We start from the raw sequence: 9,877 nt of genomic DNA, 5'->3' as shown, positions 1-9,877 counted from the left end.
GCAGACTCAACAATATTCAGTTAAACATGAAAAATCTTCTGGCCAATGACTGTTTCCTTATTGACAAAGTAGTGTTTTATTTGCGCACAGCAGGATTGTTGTGAAAATTGTAATGGTAAATAAAATGGGTCGCAGGTTTCCACCAGGCTTAATGACCACTTTATGGGTATATATATGTATATATATATATATATATATATATATATATATATATATATATATATATATATATATATATTATATATATTGTGTGTGTGTGTGTGTGTGTGTGTGTGTGTGTGTGTGTGTGTGTGTGTGTGTGTGTGTGTGTGTGTGTACATATATATTGGAAAACTAAACACCAGTTTCAATTGAAGGGTTTATTTGCTCGACGTTTCGATTCCCATCCAGGAATCGTCTTCAGGGGATATAACGGTTACAAGAATGTGAACTCCTTATGAATCGCCGAAATGGTAAACCTGGGAAAGGTTCACCCTTTCAGTCAATTGTACAAAGCATACCTTACAATAATAAAAGATAAATAAATAAATAAATAAATAAAAAATACATTACAATACAAATTAAATACCAATTAGAATAAAATAAAATTCAAATAAAAGTTACATATTTGTGAACATAAAACAAGCGAAGCAAAAGTAACCATAGGTGACAACAGGACAGAGATGTAAATAGAAGTGGACAATTGACTGAAAGGGTGAACCTTTCCCAGGTTTACCATTTCGGCGATTCATAAGGAGTTCACATTCTTGTAACCGTTATACCCCCTGAAGACGATTCCTGGACGGGAATCGAAACGTCGGGCAAATAAACCCTTCAATTGAAACTGGTGTTTACAGTTTTCCAATATGGATCCCAGATTCCAAATCTTCTCTTACATTGAATACATACATATATATATATATATATATATATATATATATATATATATATATATGTATATATATATATATATATATATATATATATATTTCGTTCCATTATAGGAAATGGCCTGAAGAAGAATGGACATGGCTTATCCAATCTAAGCTAACTGGTACAACTGCTAAAGTATTCAATACTATTGAGGAATATTCCTCCTACTCTTTAGTAAAAGAAAGTATATTAAAATGTATCACATCACCCCTAAAGTTTACAGACAAAATTTATGAATTTAGTAAAATCTCCCCTTAACACTTACGTAGAATCCGCTTCTGAGAAGCTAAAACGTTTCAAGCATACGAAGAGTTTAAGAGGCTCATTCTATTCCCTATAACACTATATCTCAGCGATAAGGACGTCACAAATCTTAATAAGGCGGCCTTATTGGATGATCAGTTCACAGTTGTACACAAAATGGGTACTCAACGGGAAAAGCCAATTGTAAAATCATCAGTACAATCCCTTGGCAGTCTTAGTGATAACCTTGTGGGGAAACCCAATAATGTTTTGTGTGGATACTGTAAGCGTATTGGACATCGCATTACCACATGCGAAATCCCAAAAACTTCCCAAACCCATGAATCATATTGTAACTCAACCCTTTACATCTCCTGCTGACCTCCAAAGATTTCAAATCCTCTGGTGAAGCAACTATAACCCAAAAAAGTCTATTCTGCCCAATAACTATTCTGAGAAACACTGTCCTCAATCCATTTGATTTAAAGATGTACTACCTGGAGTTGAAAAGAGGAGTACTGGAGATAAGACCCAAATAGAAGATCTGTCCACGGTCCAGTATACAAATCTACCTAAAGTATTCCTTAGATGTAATCATGTTAATAAGAAAGTAACAATTAACCTCAGAGAAAAGTAAATGCCAATTCCTGGAGTTGATCTAATCCTAGGTAATGACATTGCAGGTTCATTAGTAGTCAAAACCCCTTGTGACAAAAGTCCCACAATTGTAGAAGATCACGTGCATCCTGAATTTTCCCCCTATGTGCAGTAACTCGTTTCAAATCAGTTCCCTTAAACGAACCGTACCTGATATGTTTGATCTATCTACACAAATCATGTCACCTTCCAACCTCATCAAAGCTCAACAAACTGACCATACTTTAAAACACTTTCATAGATTAGTAGAAGATTCTAAGGATAAAGTGGACACATTCCCTAGATTCTATTACCAACAAGGTATTCTCATGAGATGTACAAAATCCCCTTTACATATAAATAGCTCAGGATGCTTCAGGCGGTCATATAGGAGTTGGTAAGACCTATAAAAAAATCCAAGAATATTTCTTTTGAACCAATCTAAAAAAGCACATTAAAGAATATGTTCAAACCCGCCATATTTGTCACCTCGCTGGCAAATCAAATCAGAAAATACCTAAAGCCCCTCTATCTTCCATCCCTGTGTCAGGGAACCCTTATGACAAAATGATCATAGATATAGTGGGGCTATTACAAAAAACAAAAAAGGGAAATCAATACATTCTAACTGTAATGTGTCCACTTACGATATTCCCCAAAGCTCCTATCAAAAGAATGGATGCAAAGACCATCGCTAACACTCTAATAAATATTTTCACTTAAGTAGGTTTTCCCAAAAAAATTCAATCTGACAGAGGGACAAATTTCACAAGTGAAATCTCAACCAATGTACTAAAAGAATTAAAGATAAAACCAAATTTCTCAAGTGCTTATCACCCTGATTGGAATGAGGGATTATCTCTCATGCTTTTTTGCCATTAGAAAAACCACTCAAGAGTCATTAGGATATTCTCCCTTTGAGCTCTTATAGAGTCGACAAGTGAAAAAAATTCTTAAACATTTAAAAAGTCAGTGGTACAGTGAGAGCCCTAACCACCCCAAGAAGACTGTAAATCAATATTTACATCAGTTAAAACACCGAATGAAGGTTGTTCGAACTATTGCTTTAGAGAACCTTGGCTAGCTCAATAAAAAATGAAGGAGCATTTTGATATTAAAACTAGAATGAGAGATAAGCTTGTCGATGAAGTCTTATTTTATTTGCCCATTCCAGGAGCTCCTCTCTCAAATGAATTTCAAGGTCCATAGATTAGATAAATTATGTTGTACTTACGCAAGACAGGCGTAAAGACTCTAAATTCGTACACATAAATTTGATAAAACTGTACCACTGAAAGGACCCTACTGATGAGACACGGACGCCTGTATCCTTAATTTCACATATTACTCATCTTGATGCAATCCTTAACATGCCACATTCACAAACAGCTACCCCTAACTCCATCTTACTTAGAAATACTGAAACCCTACACTCACATCTTCCTTTATCGCACCACGATGACATCAAGTAACTCCTCACCAACTACCATATGGAATGTAGAGGCCACCCTGGTCTCCGTACCATTGCCGAGCACAATATAATGCTCTAATCTAATCGTCCTCCTATTCGTCAGGGTCCATACAACTTGCCCCCTCACAAACTGCAGATTCTTCGAGCAAAGATGAACTGTCTACTAGAGACGGGACTAGCCGTCCCTAGTTCATCCCCATGGGCGTCACCAATAGATGTAAAACCGCCAGATTGTTCCACTGGTAACAGTGAATGTGTTCGTGCGTACGTATGTGTGATGTGGGCGTAAACGTGTGTGTACGTGTGGGAGGAGTTTGTGACGTCATACGCTGATGACGTTGGGTGTTTTTGATTGGTTGTATGAGTGATCTGATTGGTGTATAGTTGTGTAAAGGGAGAAGTTTGTGTACTTTGTGTTTTTGCGAGGGTAGGACTGCGCGGTACTTTCAATCACTTCATCTATATGTATGTATGTATGGGTGTGGTCTATAAGTATGTGGAAGTTGGGAGGAAATGATGATTGACGTTGCTTGGTCCATAGATAAGTATTTCAGCGGCTTTGACCCATCGTTTTTCGCTCATATTTCCGAAATAACCATTCACATCAGCATGATATATTATCACAGCCTAATTCACACCCTGCCCTAATTTTTGACGTTATAGTGCATTCATAGCTAAACCAGAAGCCCTATGTTTCACGGGCACAATAGGGAATATCTATTGTACATTCCTAATAGATATAGGCACGAAGATAAACATACTTTCATAATCTATATGTACACAATTAGGTGATTCCTACCCTACCGACAAACCACACCTCATGGGAACCATGATAAGTGGCACACACCTAAACTTCACCTCAACCATAACCACCCCCATTCCCACCCACTACCTTCTACGTAGTCAAAAAATGGACCCTTGGATGTGATGGCATTTTAGGATTGGAATTCTTAGCCAACCACAAAATCTCTATACATACAAACCCCGCTATGCTCAAGTTAGGTGACATAGAAATCCTCCCCTCACCTATCCCGACGCTTCTAGGCGCTCAGGTGAACACCCTCAGTATCCACCACTACCCCCCACATCATCCTCCCGGAGTGTCACAACATCCTGCCTGCAACCAAGCTTGCCCACCTCGGCTTTTGCTGACCTCAGCAGAATGCAGAATGCCTCATCGAATCCCTGACTCAACATCAGGCAATACCACCAACATTACGACACCTTTCCCCAAGCACACCTACATGCCAAGTCAGACAACACCACACCACCTAATCCCCCCCTTTCTCAACACACAAATTCTCAACAAAGGCAAACTTACAATCCCCCCAGGGGAAAGTATGATTATTTCAGCAATCATACCTGGTGCACTTCCAGGCCAAGATATAATTGTGTCTCCCAATACCTATAAGAAAAAAAATCTCCATGTGCCTACTGTTTGGGATACAGTTAGAGAGAACAAAGAATTGAATTGAATAATTGGGATTTATCTAGCGTCGCAACATCAATGGTCATTGGCGCCGTAGTACTTATGATTAAGAAAAGGAAGTGGTAAAAAGCTTAAGAAACAAATAAAATTAAAAAAAGATTTAAATCTAAAGATCATTGAGAAGATCAATAGCACTAAGAAAATCAAAAATAGGATTTATATTGCAGTTACATCCCAGAAGATTTCGAAGGGACAGATCTCCTTCATCTCTGTGTTTTGACAAATATTGTTGTCTTTCTTCATCATAACTGGGGCATTCCACCATAATGTGTCTAATAGTCATAGGGACAAGGCAATCATTACAAAAAGGAGGAGGACTGCCCTCCATAAGAAAGCCATGGGATAATCTAGAGTGACCAATCCTCAACCGGCAAAGGGTTACTTCCTGTTTTCTGTTCAGCAATGTAAAAGACCAAGGATGAATAGTATCAGTAATCTCTCTCATCTTGTTACCAGCCTCAAGATCACATTGGAACTGCCAAAGAGATGAGATCTCGGCTTTGATTAGAGGGATATAATCTTCATAAGGGATAGGCCGTAAGCGAGGTAAGGGTGAGAGAGCGGCTTCCTTGGCCAATTTATAGGCCTGTTCATTTCCTGGTACTTCGACATGTGCTGGAACCCAGCAGACGTTTATTTCATTACCTCGACTCTCGATTAAAAAAAAGCCATTATAAGATCTTTAAAACTATTGGGTGTCTTGAGTCGAATTGTTCTAGAGACTGCAAGACACTCTTTGAGTCACTAAAAATTGTAAAACATTTGGCTCTCTTTTTCATGGAGGATATAATCTCCACGGCGGACAGTATTCCCGTCAGTTCGGCAGTGAAATTAGATACTATATCAGGCAAGGTACCCTTACTATTAAAATCATTTGAGAATATTCCAAAACCAACGCCAGCACTAGTTTTGGAGCCATCAGTAAAAACAAACACAGAGGGTTGGTGACTAAAAGAATGTTATAAAAAAGCATTGCGTAGTTCATAATCCTTGAAATCACGCTTACACCGTTAAAATATTTACAGAAAGATACTGTGGGCAGTCTCCATGGGGGAACAACCGAATATTTAAAAGGGAGGATGGGAATCTTGGGAAGATTCATGTCCTCTAAAATCCTTTTCATCCGGTATCCAAAAGGCTTTGGAAGTCTGGGGTGATTGTTGAAACAAGTGCTGTTAAAATCTGCTTGAGCTGTTCTAAAAGCGAGAGAGTTGGGAAGCATCTGCAATCTATGCCAGTATCTAATAGATGAGGTCTGGCGAATAAGATCTAACGACATTTCCCCTGCATCAACTAATAACCTTGGTATTGGGGAAGACTTGAAAGCACCTGTGGCCAAACGAACTCCACTGTGGTGTATCGTATCTAAACTTTTTAGTCTGGATGAAGTGGTCGATGAGTAAAACTCGCATCCATACGATAGTTTCGATAAAATAAGGGAATGATGTAACCGTAAAATTGTTCTGCGGTCAGCGCCCCATGAGATATGTGCTAAAACTTTTAAAATTTGTCTTCAGGGTTTTCAGATAGGGTACCCAAGAAAGGTGCTTATAAAAAATAAGTCCTAAAAACCTGGTTTCGTCAACACAAGGAATCTGGTCATCCTTTAACCAAATAGTAGGGTCAGGATGCAGACTTCTTAGTCGCCAGAAATGTACGACGACAGTTTTGCTGGGTGAAAATTTAAAACCATTATTATCGGCCCATGAAACTATTTTATTGATGCAGAGTTGTAGTTTTCTTTCAGCTATTGCCATGATACTAGCTCTAAAAGAAATGGAGAGGTCATCTATATATATATATATATATATATATATATATATATATATATATATATATATATATATATATATATATATATACACACACACACAAAGCTGAAACTCGTTTCATTATCAGAACACTGGCACCTCGAAAATACACATATGAACACACGCACGCATGAAAATACACATACATACAAATCCGCACACATGAAAACACACAAGACAAACACAGACACACTTGAAAATGGTCGCGCGAGCACACACACACACACATAATATCCCTTCACAACATAGGTTTATTGTGATAATTTGGCCTAACATCCAGTTCGAAAGCGACGTTCCTCAAAATACCCTCTGTATAATATGACGAGGGTTAAAGCCACATGCAGCTGAATAAAACAGATGACTGGCAGCCAGGATAATCCAGTCGTAAATAGAACGAGGTTAATAATAACGAAAAAAGAACAGTCAATCTGTCTGCATCGCACTGCACAACAGATGAGCTATGACGACGACTGCAGAGAACGAGAAGTGGCACCGTCGCTTTCTCACACTACCTCGTCAAGATCCTAACGAATCTCGACATCCGTGTCCTTATCACCTTTTGGAGTCAAGGTCTAAATATACAGGTCAGACCGTTTGAATTCTTCTGCGCAGCTTCTGACGTCATTAGGCTGAGTCCATTTTCTCTTTGTGAAACACTGAAGAAAACTGTGAAACGCCAAGGAAGACAGGAACTATAATATTTTATATATTATATATATATATATATTATATATTCATATATATAGACAGGAACTATAATATTTTATATATATTTATATATATATTTTATATAATATTTGTCAGAATATAACTAATTGCGTGGAGCGGTGCGAGCGAAAGCAACGTCTTTCCTAAACGACGCACCAGCTTCAACTGACAGCTATAGGACCCGCCAACCCCACTTTGAACAGCCAGGTGACGTTCACGGGCCCGCTGCGCCAACTCCCTCGAAATTCGGTCGGAAGTGGTTAGACCTTATATTCTTAGATCTTGTTTGGAGTCAGGCTAGAACTGTTCCTACGGTCACTGAAGGGAAACAATGTCACACTTTTTAATTTCACATGAATATTGTCAGCTTCTAATGATTAAGATGAGAAGTTATAGTTTGCAGTGAGAAAGGTACGCCCCCATTCAAATGCGACAATTGTTGTTTCACTTTCTCATGGGAATTGCGCGCCAAGAATGACGTTTAGATAATAGGCACGATTTTCTTTTTATATTTTGGTCACTCCCTATACATTATAGTCCACGTATCAATATCAAGATGGGATTTTATTTTTACAAAAAATGAATGATTGAATAAATAGATCAATATTAAGCCAATTCATAAATAAATAGATCAATGAATACGTAAAACAACTAAATTTAAATGTGCTATCGCCATTATTTTAGCAAAAATAGGTAAACTGTAGCCGATTTTTAATATTGATTTCATTTACTACGTTTAATTTCTTATCTAACTGATATCTTGGCGATGCACTGTTCTTAAACTTGTGTACCATACTTCATGGTCTGCAAAGAAATAAAACTTCTGGTGCGTTTGGCTCTTTCGAATATATGAAGATTAATAGAGTAACAAACACTAATGGAGGGATAACGGACAATGACCAGGAGATAACACATGTAATGAATAGATTATCATTTAATCAAGTTTTTGTGAGAAAGGACATAAGCCTACCACTACCAACTCCGGAATTGATCTACAAGGGCCCTAAGGTCACCAATGTTGTAATAACCAGAGAAGATTTGGAGAGCCGACCTTAGGGACTCAAGGAGGACAAATCACCGGGGCCAGACAATATATCACCTGTAGCCCTCAGGGTATGCTCAGATATACTATAGAAACCACTCCTTGACATATCCCGGTCCTCTGTAGACTCTGGAGGGGTCCCCAGTGATTGGAGACCCCATACACAAGAGGGGCAGCAGAGTTGACCCCCCCTCCCCTTAATCACCGTCCGTCCCGTATCACTGACAAGCATCGTGGTAAAGCTGTTGGAGAGTATCATTCGAGAAGTAATTGTTAAACACCTGTCGTCGTCCGATAACAACTTGATTACGGATGCACAGCATGGGCTCAGCAAAAAGAGGAGCTGTGTGTCACCAACATGCTGTGCTACTACTTGGACGACCTTATTGATGCTGTCGACAGTGGGCAGTGTTGACGTTAACGACTTAGATGGGGAGAAAGCGTTCGATAGAGTACCACATGGGAGATTATTGGTCAAACTACAGACGACAGAAATTGAAGGTAAATTGCTCCAGTGGATTAAGGGTTTCCTGTCAGGAAGAATGGATCGAGTATCAATCCGAGGCAGCACGGCATCAGGATGGTTACCAGTCAAGTGGTGTCCCCCCAGGTACTAGTGTGTTGGGACCTTGTCTCTTCCTGGTGTACATCAATGACCTGTCCAACAATCGGGAGTCCTCAATGAGCCTATTTGCGGGTGATGGCAGAACCAGAGGACAATGTCCTATGAAAATAGTAAAGATCAAAATTGGATAAAAGGAAGAACTTGTTTTGTAACAATAGCAAACAATCGGAATGCACTACCCAAGTATGTCATAGACTCAAAATCAGTTATTCAATTTGAGAGTAAGTTAGATAAAGCATGGTAATTTCTTAGAAGTACACACCTACGCACTTTAGTACTAGAAAATTAAATGATAATCGCGTAGGTGTGCACTTCTGTAAAAAAAAAAAAGAATACCGTAAATTTCGGAGGGGTCCCTTCGCGAGCCATCCTGTAAACTATCTTCTTAACTTACCTTTCGGATCCTGTGTACAGCAGCCAGTGTTGCCTACAGGCAGGCGGTGGTTACTACAGTCGCACTCGCAATCCCAACTGCACAGCAAACTGTTACTTTATTTGCAAAAAAAAAAAAAAAGTAAATCATCACAGTAACGCAGAAATACTCCAATCACATTCACAACGTATACGAAGCGACCGCCAGCTCAACTTTCCTCACCCACCGCTTAAGTCATACTGACTGACGAGCAGACTCAGCAGAGTAGCAGACTAGTACACAAATGAGTGATGTTACAGGGCAAGAGCTCTCAATCGCAAATCAATCTATCACTTTGTCGTAGTGCTCAAGATAGGGCCCCTTGTGCTTTTTGGATAGGGGTGTGGAGGAGGGAGGGAAGTGGAGAGGATTGGGGTGGAGGGAGGGAGGTGGGGAGGATTGGGGGAGTGGAATTAAACTTGTGAATGTGTTTCTATTGCGAGTCAAATCAGCGTGACTGACACCCAGCAGACCTCTATCGCTTGTCTGTCTTGCTCACTTCTGCCTTATCTCGCGTTGTTGTCCTTT

The sequence above is a fragment of the Oratosquilla oratoria genome, chromosome 7 (assembly GCF_046742065.1).
Source record: "Oratosquilla oratoria isolate Oo_2021 chromosome 7, ASM4674206v1, whole genome shotgun sequence".
Taxonomy (NCBI): domain Eukaryota; kingdom Metazoa; phylum Arthropoda; class Malacostraca; order Stomatopoda; family Squillidae; genus Oratosquilla; species Oratosquilla oratoria.
Note: the sequence above shows the minus strand (reverse complement) of the source record.